The sequence below is a fragment of the Mobula hypostoma genome, chromosome 8 (assembly GCF_963921235.1).
Source record: "Mobula hypostoma chromosome 8, sMobHyp1.1, whole genome shotgun sequence".
Classification (NCBI taxonomy): Eukaryota; Metazoa; Chordata; class Chondrichthyes; order Myliobatiformes; family Myliobatidae; genus Mobula; species Mobula hypostoma.
The window spans coordinates 139,914,588-139,932,218 of record NC_086104.1 but is presented as its reverse complement, the minus strand read 5'-3'; the positions used below and the strand labels follow the sequence as shown (position 1 = coordinate 139,932,218).

Sequence of the window (17,631 nt, the reverse complement as noted above, 5' to 3'; positions counted from 1 at the left end):
CGTCAATGGTCTCTTTCCGCTGACAGATGCTGCTCGACCCGCTGAGTTTCTTCAGCAGGTTGATTGTTGCTCCTGATTTGAGCATCTGCAGTGTTTAAAAAAAAGTCTTGGCATGAACTGTCACATGTACGTTAAGACATCGTCAGATGGAAAGAGTCTTTGTGTCAATGTCCAACATAGTCTGAGGATGTGCTGGGGGCATGTTCATGCCACTATGCATCCAGCGCCAATGCAACTTACTAACTCTAACCCACATTTCTTTGACATATGGGAGCTAATTGGAGCACTCGGAGAAAAACCCTCATGGTCATGGAGAGAATTGACGGACTCCTTCCAGGTAGCAGAGAATAGCTGGCACTGTGAAGAGTTAAGCTACTATGCCACCTCCTCTGTGCTTTTGTGCCACCCCTCTCGTGTCTCCTAAGACTGATTGGTTTTTACTATGGAAGTGAATCAACACAAGGCAAGTAGACGTGCACTTGAAGACCATGTTCTGCAGGGCCATGAACCTGGCTCCTGGAAGGTGACCTTCGTCCAGAAAGCTCTTTTTTGACCAGCACTGACACAGTGTGCCGTGGCACCCTCCTGTATGGTAAACTGCAGGCCAGTGAGGTTTGGGCATTAATTTTTTGGGCTGTGTGAAAGGCAGAGTGGCCTCTTCCGATTTGTGGTTTCTCGGATGTGGTTTCCCTTCTTTAACATTGCCTACAGATCATACTCCTGTTCTTGGCTTCATTGCCTCCAACATTCCCACTCTCCTGCCAGCATATCAGACAGAGCCATCGACCACTCTATTTCCACCAAGACGATTACTTTGCAAAAACAAACATCTTTGACTGTTGCTGGATTAGTTCCACTGGACTCCAAATCAATTTTACTTTAACTATTTTTGTTTTGTTTTAATTACTTTATCATGATAATTTTGAGTAAACATAACTTAATGTGCCTTAGAGAAAACCACTTGCAAGACATCTGTGGCCAGACTGCATTCCTTCCAAGTCATCTGGTTTATGGAGAGATCTGTTGTTCCCATTCCATTTCCTCTTGGTATTTAAAATTGCCTGGGAACTGAGGTATTGGCATAATTGACAATTGACCTCATGACATCGGACTATTTTGTCCAATCTTTTGTCCAAGATTTTTTGCACAAATCTTTTCCAAGTGAACGTTAGGGCATGTGTGTCAATGTATATATCAGGGTGATGTCAGTAAGGAATACAAGAGGAAGAGGGCTTCCTAGACCTTTGTTCTTGTAACCGTGTCAAATAATGGACTGGATTTGATGAGATTCTATGAATTAATGCTGGAGCAAGTCTTTTAAGTTGCCCAGTGTTGTTGAAAAAGCCAGCATGTATTGTCCATTCATAACTGCCCCTTGAGAAGGTTGAGTTGAGAACCACCTTGAACCACTGCAGACCTTTGTTGATGATGTTTCCACAGGGCTGCTGGAGACATAGTTCCAGGAGAGTGAAGGAGTGATGATATATTTCCAAGTCAAGGTGTGGCTAGGAGCGGAACCTGTGGGTGGTGGTGTTCCCTTAGTAGTAGTAGAGGCTGTGGTTTTTGGGCTTGCTTATGGACAGATATGTCAGAGTACTACAGTGATCTCTGTGCACTGCTGATGAAGGAGTGTGGTTTAGGTATGGTAATTGAACACAGAACATACCGTAGAACAGTACAGCACAGTAGGCCCTTTTGTCCACAATGTTGTGCCGAGCATTTAACCTACACCAAATCAGTCTAATACTTCTCTCCTGCATACTTTCCACTCGTGTTAGCTACAATACAAATATTGGCAGTCAGTAAAGCAAGCTGCTTTGTCCAGGACATTGTCGATGCTCCTAAACGGGACAACACCTCTCTGTCACACAGAAAGAAATACTGTGCAAACTGGAAATCTGAAATTAAAGTAGAAAATAGTGAAAATTAAAGCAATTAAAATGAAGAGAGAGATTGAAACATTAAGATGAATGCGGAAGGTGAGCACTGGCTACCTACCTTTTGACCGCTGATGGGATTGCTCTGTTGCCAGAGAGGGGAGACTGCCTTCTGATTGCTGGGGGATCGTTCTGCTATCAGAGGGAGGAGAGGCTGCACTGTGCCTGGAGAATGCAACCCAGGTTTTCTGCATTTTGGATATGGACTTGGAGTATAGACTTTTTTTTAGACTTACAGTTTTTGTTTATATTCTGTGTTTTTCACTTGATCTTTCTCAGTTTTGTATGTGGACGGGGGTGGGGGGTGGTGGTTGGGGGGGCGGGGTTGATGTGCCTGTGCCATTTTTGTTTCTTTTATGCAGAGAGGAGAGATTTATGGGGTTGATGACCGTGCTGCTGTTCTTTTCTTTCTTGATTTTGTGGCTATCTGGAGAAGAAGAATTTCAGAGTTGTATGCTTTAATAATAATTGAACCTTTGAGCCTTTAAATGAACCTTTGAAATACTCAGCATTTCCAAACTGCTGAATACTCTGTTTCACTCTTTGATTATAGGTGTTGAAAGGACTCCGCCAAATGCACACATTAAATGTCTGAACCTGTGGCTCCAATTGTACTGAGCAGGAGTACTCAGTCAGTTTATACAGCAGGTCCAGTTATATTTTGTGTGGAAACACTGATGGTAGAAGCAAGTCCTTTTGCAGTGACTCTGGAATAGAAATTCACCTTTTGCTGTAAGTGGTAAAAATGTGGGTCATGTGAGTGTTGAACCCCGCTGAATTTTTCTTCCATCTGGCACACCTTTCTCCTGGGCCTATGTGTTTTGCGAAGTGAAAAGGCTGGAAGCACTCAAGTTGTCAGGCAGCCTTTGTGGCAAAAGAAGAGGAGTTAATGTTTCGGGTCTGAAACCCTTTGTCAGAACTGTGAAAGGGATATAACCAAGTTAGTTATAGCAGAGAAGTGTGGGGGTAGATGGGCAAGTGGGATATACCTCTGACAGTGTGAGAACAAATGACATGATGTAGCAGTCGGTGCCTGCCTGTGTTATGTGATGCAAATAGCAGAGTGCGCGATATGCCCAGAAGACCAGGCTGTACTATTACAGAAAGTAAATGGAACCAAAATCAGAGACGAATGACGTCAAAAATTGCCAAGTTGTTTCTTAAGAGTACTACAGCACGAGTACAGGCCCTTTGGCCCAAATGGTCCATGCTGACCAAGATTCCCAACTGAGCTGGTTCTATTTGCCTGCATTTGACCCATAACCCTCTGAAACAGAGGTTCCCAACCATTTTTATGGCATGGTCACTTACCATTACCTGAGGGGTCCATGGATCCTAGGTTGGGAACCCCTGCTCTAAAACCTTCATATCTAGCTATCTGTTCGAGTACTTCTTAACTGTTGTTATTGTACCTTTGCCAACCATTTCCTCTGGCAGCTCATTCCATATACTGACCACCTTTTGGGTGAAAAGGATATTTCTCAGATTACTCTGCTCTCACTTTAAACCTAGACTCGCTGGTTCTTGATTTCCCTGCCCTGGGGACCCTGATAAACTGTAAAAGGAAGAGACTTTCCTTCTGCAATTTGCCTGACTCCCTTCCTGCTGCACTCACAATCCCAATATTCGTCCAGATGCAGAGATTCGGGAGATGAGCTTGCTAGAACTTTGCCCTGTGATCCAAGAGGAATCCATTCCAGGTTTTTCAGATTCCCACATCCAGCAATTCAATTAAGTTTTAAAAACTGGGACAATTTTTCTTGTCAGGTATGAATATGTCTCCCAAACGTGGGCAAAGTAGCATGGAGCGCGGGAGTAAGAGATGGGGATCAGTGTGCGCTCGCTGAGGCAGTGAGCTCTGTTTCTGATCACGCGCCTCGCCTGTGAGGGCGTGAAGATGTGGTGAGGGGGATGGGGTGGGGGAGGGGAGGTGACTCTGACAGGGAAACGTCAGGTCCGTGCCTGCACGAGTGCTTCAAGCACCACCCCCTGCCATCTCCGCACAGATGTGTCTGAATCTGCTGAGAAACAGCAACAGCCTTACCACTGGACCCAGAGGGGCAGTTTGAACAGAAAGAGGTATTTGTTCCGACCATCGTGTGAGCAGTGAGCTCATGGGGATGGCAGCTCTCAGTTTTCATTAGCAATGGTTGAAGGGAAATCTTAGGATGGGGCCTTCCCTTCTTTGTATTAACGCAGGCAAATCCCTGTTGGGCTTCAGTAAGCTGGAAATGCAAGAACCAGTATTCATTCTGTATATTCTATTAAAAGAGTGATGGTCCATCACTAAGAACCCTCACCATTTGGGACATGCCCTCTTCTCATTACTACCACAGGGGAGAAGGTACAGGAACCACACTCAGTGCTTTGGAAGCAGCCTCTTAAACTCTGCTATCAGATTTCTGGAACAATCCACAAACATGGCTATGTTAGTCCTTTTTTTGTAGTGCTTTTTAATTTTTGTAATCGATCATGATTTAATTCTTTACACTGTACTGCTGCCACACAACAACCAATTTCATGTCATCTAATTCAGTGATAATAAATCTGATTCTAATCCTCAACTCTCCCGTGTCTCAGATTGCTGCAACACAGCATGGTGGGACTGTTTACTATGCTGAAGGCATCACGTGAATGAAAGTAGTTGTCGCTTCTCCTCTTGCTCTACACTTTCCTTCAGGTGCCCCCCCACCCACCCTGACGGTACGCTGACGCTCTCTGATTCCGCTTGACGGTCTGGAAGCATCAGAGATGGGAGGAAGCAGATCACGGGTGGAGGGTTGGTCGGAATGCGGCGGCCAATCCGCTTCCTTTCCTATCCCTCCTCCTTACCAACCAGGTGCACTGACTGTAACGGGCACAGCAGTTAGTGTAATGCTATTGATGAAAGATGAGTTTAAAGGCCTGGTTGAAAGGCATGGACAGAGTGGATGTGGCAAAGTTGTTTCCCATGATGGGGGAGTCTAGTACAAGAGGGCATGACTTAAGGATTGAAGGGCGCCCATTCAGAACAGGGATGCGAAGAAATTTTTTTAGCCAGAGAGTGGAGAATCTATGGAATTTGTTGCCACGGGCAGCAGTGGAGGCCAAGTCAGTGAGTGTATTTAAGGCAGAGATTGATAGGTATCTGAGAAGCCAGGGCATCAAAGGTTATGGTGAGAAGGCGGGGGAGTGGGACAAAATGGGAGAATGGATCAGCTCATGATAAAATGGCGGAGCAAACTCGATGGGCTGAATGGCCGACTTCTGCTCCTTTGTCTTATGGTCTTATGGTTAGTAGTTAAGGCAATTTAAATTCTGTTCATGGTCAAGAATATTGAAAAAAATTGCCAATTAGTTTTAGCAATGACGACCACAAAACCCAATAGCCAGATTGTTGTGTGGAGTGATAGGTTTTTGATTAGTTAGGTTGTCATGGATTAGACAGGAGAATGAAGTTGAGAGGGAATACATGGCCCTAGTGGACCGGACTTGATGGGCCAAATGGCCCAATTCTGCCTCTATATCTTATGGTCAAAACACTCCCAATTATATGTACCTGTGCCATGCATCTTATTTACTCAGTATATTGCAGGCCAATGGGACTGTCAGATGGACATGTTGGTCAGCAAGAATACGTTAGGCCAAAAGGCTTGTTTCCCTGCTGTATGACTCCATAGTTCTATATTCCACTGCTTCATTGTGTCAATGTTTCCAACTTTTTTGCATTCTTAGTTATTTCTTACTTATTTTTGAACTGCAGGTATCTTTTTAAATGTCAATCACGTCTGTCCAGCAGTGAGTAATCACTTTGGTTTCAATGTGCATGCCAGAGATTTTTGTAACTATAGTCTCCCATCAAGATCGAGCCGAATAAAATCTTTCTACTCACAGGGTTGAACAGAAGCTGCTACCAAAGAGAATCTGAGCCTTTGTCTCCAAGTGGCTCCCACATTTGTTCTGTTTGCAGCTTTCCCTGTTCGTGAAGTAACATTTGCATGTGATCAAGTAGTTAAGGTATTGGACTAGCGACCTGAAGGTCGTGAGTTCGAGCCCCAGCCGTGGGAATGTGTTGTGTCCTTGAGCAAGGCACTTAATCACACATTGCTCTGGTGCCAAGCTGTATGGGTCCTAATGTCCTTCCCTTGGACAACATTGGTGTTGTGGAGAGGGGAGACTTGCAGCATGGGCAACTGCTGGTCTTCCATACAACCTCGTCCAGGCCTGCACCCTGGAGAGTGAAGACTTTCCAGGCGCAGATCCATGGTCTCGCAAGACTAACGGATGCCTTTATTTTATTATTATTTATTAGCTTCTTCAGACTAAGTTTTCTCTCTCCTGACTGTCCTTTCAAAAGAAGGAGGAAAGTGGATGGGTGGAGTGGGGGGGCGGGGGGGAGCAAGAAATTAAGGAGGCAGGATTTTTAAAGGGGCTGCAATACATGAAGACTTCTGCTGTCCCTGTGACCTTTGGAAAGCTTAAGCTAAAACATACGCCCTATCTGTCACTGGCGCATCATCCACGACATGCTTATATTACTCATCAAGGGCCCTTTGACATCTCGTCTTCAATTAGTAACTTCTACCAGCTGAACAGGCACGGGAAGCAAGGATATCTACAGGATGTGAGTGCCTCTTCTCCCCTACCCCTGTGGTTCGAGGATGGTTCTTCACAACTTTCTCAGAGATGTTTTGGAATGGGTAATCAATGCTGGCCGATGATCTCCTTGTTATATGGATGACTGAGAGGTGAATGGTTAAGAAGGAGACTGAGTCAGATACTGACTCCGATTCAAGTTTATTTCTCCCGCGTACTGTGATATGTATCAGTTGCGTTATCAACCAACATAACATAGGGATGTGCTGGGGGCAAGAGTCAACACACATTCCAGTGCCAACATAGGATACTCACAATGCTCGGCAGAACAACACAGAAAACAACATGCAACAAAACAATAACAGCAATTTCCCAAGCTATAGTTCTATCTACTTCCTTAGAAGCTGGAAAATGTGTGAACTGTCAAACGGTTCAACTTCTCCCACCATGTATGATGGGCACAGACCCTTTCCACTGTACCCACTCCAAAGTTTAGCTTTATCAGAATCAGGTTTATTATCACCGGCATGTGACATGAAATTTGTTAACTTAGCAGCAGCAGTTCAATGCATTACATAATCTAGCAGAGAGGGAAAAAAAATAATCATAATAAATAAAATAAACAAGTAAATCAATTACGTATATTGAATAGATTTTAAAAAATGTGCAAATACTGTATATTAAAAAAAGTGAGGTAGTCTCCGAAGCTTCAATGTCCGTTTAGAAATCGGATGGCAAAGGGGAAGAAGCTGTTCCTGAATCGCTGAGTGTGTACCTTCAGGCTTCTGTATCTCCTACCTGATGGTAACAGTGAGAAAAGGGCATGCCCTGAGTGCTGGAGGTCCTTAATAATGGACGCTACCTTTCTGAGGCACTGCTCCCTAAAGATGTCCTGGGTACTTTGTAGGCTAGTACCCAAGATGGAAATGACAAGATTTACAACCTTCTGCAGCTTCTTTCAGTCCTGTGCAGTAGCCCCTCCATACCAGACAGTGATGCAGCCTGTCAGAATGCTCTCCACAGTACAACTATACAAGTTTTTGAGTGCATTTGCTAAAATGCTAAACCTCTTCAAACTCCTAATAACTGTCTTGTATTGTCACACGTATGTGAGCTGCGTAGTTTTGCGTCAATGACCAACACAGTTGTTCCTTGGAATGTGCTGGGGGGCAGTCCACAAGTGTTACAGTGATTCTCACACCAACGTAGCATGCTCAGAACTTACTAGTCCAAACCCTAACCGTACGACTTTCGAATGTGGGAGGAAGCCCATGAGGTTGCGAGGAGAATGGACAAAACCTTGCAGACAGTGGCAGGAATTGAACTCCAATCGGTGATCTCTGGCATTGTAAAGCAATTACATTAACTTCTGCACTACTGTGCTGCCCTGGTGCTATACCAACTTTCTTTGTATGCATTCTAGGCACTCACATCGGCTTCATTTGGCCAATAATATCCCTGCAAAGTGCCTTGAGAACTCACATAAACTCATTAAATATGCTTGTGCAGCTGTGATTTATTGTAGCTTTGTGGATCACAAATTAAAGTTGAAGAGTTGTATGTTTATTAAATTTTTCATTTAATTGATCCAACATGAAGAAAGTTCAGATTAAACCAAGGCTACATAATACAAACAGGAATCATTCCAATGAACATCTGTTTCCCATTCTAAGGAGTCCAGTCGGGTTTTGGAATCACTGCCAGTTAAATTTTATACACTTCCAATATTGCCTTCCAGCTGAGGATTGCCACATGATTAAACTGTCATCTAGGCTGGTATTTTCTGGGAGGAGATTCCTTTGTAAGGGTGGTTAGTACGGGAGATAGTTTCTTCCCTTAGGCCATAGGCTTCTGAACTCACTGTTCCATCACATTCAAAGTGTCACTGGTTAATCTGTTTGCTACCATACAATATTTAATATATGCACTTTATTTATGCTAATGCATTTGTAGATTTCATGCTTATTTTCATAAATTATTATGTGTTGTGTCTTATGCATACTACAGTGCTTTACACCATGGTTCAGAGAAACATCTTGTTTGATGGTGTACATGACTATAGTTAAATGACAATAAACTTGACTTGACTTGAGACAATAACATAACCATAATTTTGAATGGGTCAGTACGAGGCTCTTGCAGAATCAGGCTGCCTGGGTTGAACAATACACATGATGTTCCTCAAGCTTTCAAGTTCAAATTCAAGTTTATTGTCATAGGCATACATACCCAGGGTATAAATGTCACAAAAATTCAGCAGCAACACAATGCATTACACAAGGTTTTTTGTTACAGCTGTGGAGTGTTAAACTGCATGATTCCCAACTGAGTTTAACACAACTGTACATTGAGTAAATAGAATACTTTTTGATAAATGTTAGCACATTGAATATAAAACCAGATGTGTACAGAGAATAGAGCACTATTCCCCTGGAAACTTTCAAATACAATCATGTATGATAAAGCTGAACTCTTGATGTCTTGCCTGTGCTTGCTATCTTGTATATGCTGTGTGTGCTTTGTGCTGTGACTGTTGGTACTGTGTTTTGCACCTTGACCCTGCAGGAATGCTGCCTTGATTGGTTCTATTCATGGCAATCTATCTCTGGTTGAATGCCAACTAAATTTAAATTGAAAACGGAATGAGAAAGCTTGAAGACATACACCACCAGGCTCAAAGACAGCTTCTATCCCTCCTTTGTCAGATTCTTGAACAGGCATCTCTGATGCTGAAGATGAATTCTTGACCTTCCAGCATTGGACTCCCTCTGTAGCTGCAGTACTCTATTTTGCATTGTTTTCCTTTTTATCACCTCAGTGTGCTTATTTACGGCATAATCTGACTGGATGGAATGCAACAAGAGCATATCACTGTATGTTGGTACATGTGACAATACAAATACCAATGTTCTCTTCGGTGTTAACACTCTACAGAGGACTGAAGTTACATTGTGGGCTAGCATGGGCACTGTTGTTGAGGCAGAAGGCACAATGGCTCGGTTAGTAGAGTTGCTGTTTCGTAGGTTCAGTCCTGAGCTCCACTGCTGTCTGTTTAAAGTTCCAAGTAAATTCATTATCAAAGTACATACATGTCACCATCTACAACCCTGAGATTCATTTTTGCGGCATACTCAATAAACCCATAATAGAATAATAACCATGAAATGACAGAGTCCATCAAATGGGAATTCAACCAGTGTGTAAACAAACTGTGCAAATACAAAAAAATAATAATACCAATAAATAAGTAAGCAGTAAGTATCAAGAACATGAGATGAAGAGACTTTGAAGGTGAGTCCATAGGTTTTGGGAACTTTTCAGCGGCAAGACAAGTGCAGTTATCCCCTTTGGATCAAGAGTCTGATGGTTGAGGGATAATAAATGTTCCTGAACCTGGTGATGTGAGTCCTGAGGCTCCTGTACTTTTTTCCTTTCAAGAACATTGGTGTTTCCATACCAGACTGTGATGCAGCCAGTCAATATACTCTCCGCCACACATTTACAGAAGTTTGCCAAAGTTTTAGGTGTCATACCAAATCTTCACAAACTTCTAAGGAAGTAGAGGCATTCTTGTGCTTTCTTTGTAATTGCACTTACGTGCTGGCCCAGGATAGGTCCTCTGAAATGATAGCACTGAGGACTTTAAAGTTGCTGACCCTCTCCACCTCTGATCCTCCAGTGAGGACTGGCTCATGGACCTCTGGTTTCTTCCTTCTGAAGTCAATAATCTGCTCCTTTGTCTTGCTGACATTGAGTAAGCGGTTGTTGTTGTGGCACTACTCAGCCTGATTTTCAATCACCCTCCTATATGCTGATTCATCACCATCCCTGTTTCGATCTATGACAGTGGTGTCATCAGCAAACTTACAAATGTGATTGGAGTTGTGCTTAGCCACGCGGTCATAACGGTAAAATGAGTAGAGCAGGGCACTAAGCACGCAGCCTTTTGGTGCACCTGTGTTGATGGAGATTGTAGAGGGGATGTTGTTGCCAATCTAAACTGATTGGGGGCTGCAAGTGAGGAAATCGATGATCCAATTGCCCAAGGAGGTATTAAGGCCAAGGTCTTGAAGCTTATTGATTAGTTTTGAGGGGATGATAGTACTGAGCTATAGTCGATAAAGAGCATCCTCATGTATGCATCTTTGCTGTCCAGATGTTCCAGGGTTGAGTGGAGAGCCAATGAGGTGGCACTTGCTGTGTAGGGTCTGCGTAGCGCTTGCTACGACTGCATGTGTTTCCTCCGGGCGTTCTGCTTCCCTCTCCCGTCCCTGGGTGGAGGTTGGCTACTGTAATAAATGTCTGGGTGAGCAGTAGAAGCAGAAGAGTACTGAAGGAAATGGGAAGAGTATAAACTATTGTGCAAAAACAAATCATACTACTAGAGAACCTCAGCTGGTCAGTCAGCATTTGTCTGCATGGGATTACTGAGATTAATGTAAAGGGTGATTGATGAACTTTGTGGACTCAGTAGGCCAAGGGCCTGTTTCTCTGCTTTATGCCTCTATAACACAGTAGCACTATTAGCAAACAAGATAAAATCTGCAGATGCCGTAAATCCAAGTAACACACACAAAATGCTGGAGGAGCTCAGCAGGCTAGGCAGCAGCTATGGAAAAGAGTAAACAGTCAACATTTCGGGCCCAGGAGTGCATTTTGTGTGTGTGTCGCACTATTAGCATTTGTTCCCCTAGTCTAGGGATAGGAAACAGCCCCAGCAGCTCAGATTGGCTTTATTTGTCACACATACATCGAAACATGCAGTGAAATGCATTGTTTTTGCATCTAATCAAATCAGTGAGTGCTGTGTCAGGTAGCCCAAAAGTATCGCCACACTTCTGACGTCAACATAGCATGCCTACGACTCACTAACCTGAACTTGTACATGTTTGGAATGTGGGAGGCAATCTAGTGTGCCCAGAGGAACTGAAACAGTCACAGCGAGAGTGGTCAAACTCCTTACAAACAGCAGTGGGAATTGAACCCCGATCTTACAGCTGGCACTCTAAGGCATTGCCCTAACTGCAATGTCGTTGTACCGCCTTACTGTATGCTAGTAAGATGTTGGGTTAATGGGTCAATAAATTGCTCTTCATGTGAATCTGTAGGGAGGAAATGGGAATGAAGAGAAATTTTTAGATGAAATAGAGTGAGTATAAATAAGTGCTTGATGGTTGGTGTGGAATCAGTGGGCAAAAGCATATGTTTCCATGCTGTGTGACCTTGACGCACAGACTTGTGGAGAGTACTGGATAATAAGGTACTCTTCTCATGTTGTAATCAAGTGGAAAAGTGCTGTTTTCACCCTTGAGCTTAACAGAGAAGGCTTTGTGGCAATCCTCTGTAACAGAACTTGGGACTCTGGCAATATCAGGACAGCTACTCATGCGTGGAAAGTGAGAAGAAACTGGAACACTTGGAGGAAACCTGTGTGGTCACAGGGAGAATATACAAACTCCTCACAGACATCTCCAGAGGTCAGGGTTGTCTAGGCTGTCATACCGACACTAGAATGTGTTTGCATTTTGAATGGCAGTACTCCCCTCTCATTGCGGGAGCGATATCTTGCTCTTCCTCGCTAGTGAGAGAGATAGAGCCTGTCTAAGTTGTCGAAGAGTTGGGTTGGACAGTAGTTTTTGATAGACTCTAGATTGTGGTTGCTTTGAGGGCTTTGTTATTGCCTGCTTGGTAGGTAGCTGGGGGGGGGGGCGGTGGATGCTTTTACTGGATCAAGTGGGGGAGGGGGAGGGATAATGCTTTTGCAGCTATTTGTGTTTGGGAGGGGTTGGCGGGCTTCTAATGTTTCCTGTCATTTATTCTTTGAATTTTTTTTGTTTTGTGGATGAATGTGAAGAGTAAGAATTTCAGATTATATACATTCTCTGATATTAAGTTGAACCATTGAACCATTGCGTTTCTACCCATTTCGCCGCTGGTGTTTAGGGCAGCAGTGAAAGTCCTCCATCTCTGGCAGTGATCAGGGCTTCCTTCATCATGTCAGTAGCTTCCTCTCGGTTTTCACTACTGTCAGTCATGCGAGTCCCAGGTGGAGACTCAGGAATACCATCACACTCAGATGTTGAAGGTTCCTTCATTGCTGTTTCAATAAAAAATTAATTTTACTGGTCAGGGTTGTTAGCCCTGAGCTGAACCCCCGAACCTGGAGGATTGGTGGAATGCTCTTAGCCTGACCTCTGCCCTTTGACCTGTTTGGCATGGGTGACCCTACCAAGAGCCAAAGCATACAGGCTTGACTCCAGCCAACATTGCTGTCCGGGTCATTGAGGCACACAAGCCTCCAAATCACGACACGTTTGTGGTCCTCTTGGAGGATTGAACCATTAGTGTATGGAGAACTATTCCAATAGTAGAAATAAAGGATAATGATTGATGTAACTTATACATGTTGGACAGTCACAATGAATTGGAGATCTGCATTTTCACTGTGTGGATCAATTGTGTGGTTCCATTATGTAATTGACATGAGGGCTGAGCAGAACATGTCCTTCAGGAATAAGACTTTTCTTGCTTAATTATGCAATTTGTGTTAGTTTTATGTCCCAGCTGTAGTAGTAGAGAAAGGTGAACCTTAGTCAAACTGCCACAATGTACAAAATAAAGCTTTTAGCCCAAACAGCATAGTAACACGCAAAGTGTTGGTGCTTTTTGTAATACAGCAAAAAGCAAGCACCATGAATACTACAAATTCTTTCAAAAACATGATCAAGTCATGGACGAGATAGTTGGAAAGGGATTTTTATTGCACATAATTTCCCAGAAAGGAAGAAGTGGCATATCGGGAGAAATATAATAACTGTGGCTAAACCCTGAGCAACACTCACAACACACTGGAGGAACTCAGCAGGTCGGGCAGCATCCGTGGAAACGATGGGCCGACGTTTCCGGCCGGAATCCATCGTCAGGACTGTAGGGGGAAGGGACGGGGCCCTATAAAGAAGGTGGGGGGAGGGTGGGGAAAAGAAGGCTAGTAGGTTCCAGGTGAAAAACCAGTAAGGGGTAAGATAAAGGGGTGGGGGAAGGGAGGCAGGAAAGGTGAAGAAAGAATAGGGGAAAACACAATGGGTAGTAGAAGGAGGCGGAACCATGAGGGAGGTGGTAGGCAGCTGGGGGAGGGGGCAGAGTGACATAGGGATAGGGGAAGGGAGGGGGAGGGAATTACCAGAAGTTGGAGAATTCTACGTTCATACCAAGGGGCTGGAGACTACCTAGACGGTATATGAGGTGTTGCTCCTCCAACCTGAGTTTAGCCTCATCATGGCAGTAGAGGAGGCCATGTATGAACATATCTGAATGGGAGTGGGAAACAGCGGGGGACTTCCGGTAGCGCTCATGGAGTGAAGTCGCGTTCTTGACTCGCTCCATTACCTCTGAGTTTTTTTTCTCTATGGTCAGCTATACTTTAATTAACTATTAAGGCATCAATTTTTACAATACTTTGAATTAAACTGAATTCTTTGACAATTGGATGATACTTAGATCTGCTATGTCTAAGAACGGGAAAAACGGCAAGGATGGTAAACCTTCGGCTAAACCGAAAGCTACGGATCTCCCCCCGACTGAATCACCGGTGACTTTGAAAGCGATATCGGAGTTAATTCAGAGGGAAATTTCAACCTCTGTTAGGGAGATGATTCGTACGGAAATTGCAGGCCCTGTTAAAGACCTGATTCATACGGAAATCTCAACTAATCTCCAGAAAATTGCCGATTCAATGGATAAGATGCAAACATGTATTGCGGAACATCAGTCGGCTATATCTGATCTTCAAAAATTCGCGCAACAAAGTGAGCTTAAGATGGGGAAAATCGAAGAAACAATTAATGTAATGAAGAAGAAACTTGACTTTTTGACTTTTAAAAACTCTGACTTGGAATCTAGAATGCGACGGCAGAATTTACGAATGATTGGCGTGAGGGAAGCCGTTGAAGCTAACAACCCCATGAAATATTTCTCCCAACTTTTAAAAGATGCATTCCCTACTGTATTTCCTGACCAACCACCGCTACTGGATCGTGTTCACAGAATCCCATCATACTCGTCTAGGTCAGATAGACCTAGGCATGTTATCTTACGTTTTCATTACTTTCAAGACAAGGAGAGACTGTTTCGATTCGCTCGATCTAAAGGTTTCATTGATTTTTCGGATCTTAAGTTCCGATTCGTGGAAGATTTCAGTAAACCAATCTGGGACCAACGGGTCCGTTACAGATCCGTGATGTCGGAATTCTATAAGATGGATTTAAGACCAGCGCTGCTGTACCCTGCACGTCTAAGGATTCGCATGTCAGATGGAGCCCTTCGTTTTTTTGATTCTCCATCGGATGCCCAGAGTTATCTGGATCAACTTTCATCTCCAACATCTTAATTGCCTTCTTTTTAATTTTCTCCGTTGATCGGAGGCTGTGAATTGGTTGGTTTTAACTTTTCTGTGCCCTATTTGGGCAGAAAAGTTTACTTTCGATTTCTTAATATGGCTGCTAAACTTTCTTTTTAACTGCGTCATTTCTTTCTTTTCCCAGGGGATTCTGGGTGGTTACTTCCCTTTTGTCATCTTACGTATTTCCTGTGCGGCCTTAAATTTTGTAGTTTTTGTTTAAATTTTATTCTGTTTTGCTTTTTATAATCACTTTATGTTAATAATCCTATTTTTTTTTGTTGCTGTGTCTATTCATGAGTTTGAGGTTTATTGTGGTTTTTTTTTAATATATATTTTCCGGCTTTTGTTCTGTTCTGTGTGTATTCTAATTGAGCTAACTTTTTTTTTACTTATTTTTTTACTGTTTTACAATTAGCTGATCCTTTTCATATTTATACCTTTTTTTTAGGGAGCGTATACCGGAAGTCATGGGGGTAGTTTTAGCGCTTGCTTCTTTCTGGCGGGTCTGCTTTAGATTTTGCCTTGGGGTCTTGGGCTGGGGGGTGGCGGGAGGGGCTTCACGTTTTAGTTTGTTTTTCTTTGGGCTATATACATTATTGAAGTTCTGGTTGCGTCCTTTTCCCCGGTATCTTTTGTATGTTCTGTTTCCTCTCCGGGTTTGTGGGTCGCGCCTATTGTCAATCCTCCTTGTTGTGGGTTGACTTTAGGATTTATGGAGTCTATTATTAATTTTGTCTCCTGGAATACTAATGGTCTTAATCATCCTATTAAAAGAAAAAAAGTTTTTAAAGTGTTCCGGAGACTTAAAGCACAAATTTTATTTTTACAAGAGACCCATGTACGGAGGGGGGACAGACTACGTTTTTTCAAATTCTGGAAGGGACAACAATTTCATTCGAACTCCAATGCTAAGATTCGAGGCGTCTCTATTTTTATAGATTCCTCAGTTACTTTTATACAACAGGATATTATCTCTGATCCGAATGGTAGATTTTTATTGGTTAGTGGTTTACTATTTAATAAAAAAGTAGTTTTGGTTAATGTTTATGCTCCTAATATGGATTGTCCGGAATTTTATAAATCATTGTTTGATCAGTTTCCGAATTTGAATGAGTTTTCATTGATTTGGGGCGGAGATCTTAATACCTGTTTATCTCCAGCTTTGGACCGTTCGGCTCCTTTACGGACTTTACCTAATAAATCTGCAAATTTGATTAATTTTTTCCTTTCTGATTCTGGGTCGACGGACATTTGGCGTTTTCTGCATCCTCAGGAAAAAGATTTTTCCTTTTTTTCACATGTTCATCATTCCTATTCAAGAATTGATTATTTTTTTATTGATTCTCGTCTCATTCCTTCAGTGATTAAATGTGATTATGATTCTATAACCATTTTGGATCATGCTCCACTTAAGCTTTCTATTAAAATTATGGCCAATATACCAAACAATAGACAATGGCGTTTTAATTCGCTGTTGCTTCAGGACTCGGACTTTGTTAATTTTATGAATGAACAGATTGAGCTTTTTTTTACAATTAACCATACAGAAGATATTTCGGTTAACACTCTTTGGGACACTTTTAAAGCCTATATTCGGGGTCAGATTATTTCGTATTCCGTTGCTTTGAGGAAGAAACAGAAGCAGGAGGAGATGGTAATTGTGGACAAGATTAAAGAAATTGATAAGAAATATGTTATGGCTCCTTCTGAGGAGCTATACAAACAAAGAACTGAACTTCAAATGGAACACAGTTTACTACTCTCGTCCTCGATTGTAAACCAATTAAAGAAAACAAGAAGTGATTTTTATGTTCACAGTGATAAAATTGGCAAGCTGCTGGCTAATCAATTGAAATCTAATTATGTTAAATCTCAAATCAATCAGATTTATAACCAAAATGATCGATTGATATTGGATCATGTGGGGATTAATCAAACCTTTTGTGATTTTTATTCTTCTTTATATCAATCAGAGTCTCCTCGAGATTCTAAATATATGAATGATTTTTTAGATAAGTTAGACTTTCCTCAGATTTCACAGGATATGTCTTCTTTATTAGATACTTCCATTACAATGGATGAGATTAAGAATGTTATTTTTTCTGTGAATCTGGGGAAAGCTCCTGGCCCTGATGGGTTTACCGTTGAATTTTATAAATGTTTTGCTTCTTTATTGATTCCTTGGCTCTATAAGGTTTTTGAGGCTTCTTTGAAACTTGGTAAACTTCCGGAATCTTTTAATAGAGCATCAATTTCTTTAATACTAAAGAAGGATAAAGACCCTGCTCAATGTGCATCTTATAGACCAATATCTTTATTAAATGTGGATTCTAAAGTTTTTTCTAAGTTATTAGCAAATAGACTAGAAAAAGTACTTCCTTCTATTATTTCGGAAGACCAAACGGGTTTTATTAAAGGTCGTTACTCTTTTTATAATATTCGTACATTGTTAAATATCGTTTATACTCCCTCACAAAATGTTCCTGAGTGTGTTATTTCTTTAGATGCCGAGAAAGCTTTTGATAGAGTAGAATGGCCTTATTTATTTAAGGTGCTTGAAATGTTTAATTTTAGCTTGAAATTTATATCCTGGATTAAACTGTTATATCACTCCCCTGTAGCCTCGGTTCGTACTAACTCTTTAAACTCACCTTTTTTTCCTCTCTTTCGTGGTACTCGACAAGGCTGTCCTCTTAGTCCCCTATTATTTGATATTGCATT

General features: G+C 42.2%; 1 protein-coding gene across 2 annotated transcripts in view; it reads left to right on the top strand.

Moving 5' to 3' along the window:
* Positions 1–17,631, top strand: part of LOC134351007 (lysyl oxidase homolog 2-like) — a 162,612-nt gene that overhangs the window by 19,835 nt on the left and 125,146 nt on the right. Inside the window, exon 1 of one of the 2 annotated variants that reach the window (XM_063056965.1) lies at positions 3,936–4,016. The exons of the other annotated variant lie outside the window; for it this stretch is intronic. The gene's annotated coding sequence lies outside the window, so the exon portion shown is untranslated. Of the gene's footprint in view, positions 1–3,935; positions 4,017–17,631 lie in introns of those variants that run through there. 2 annotated transcript variants of the gene reach the window in all.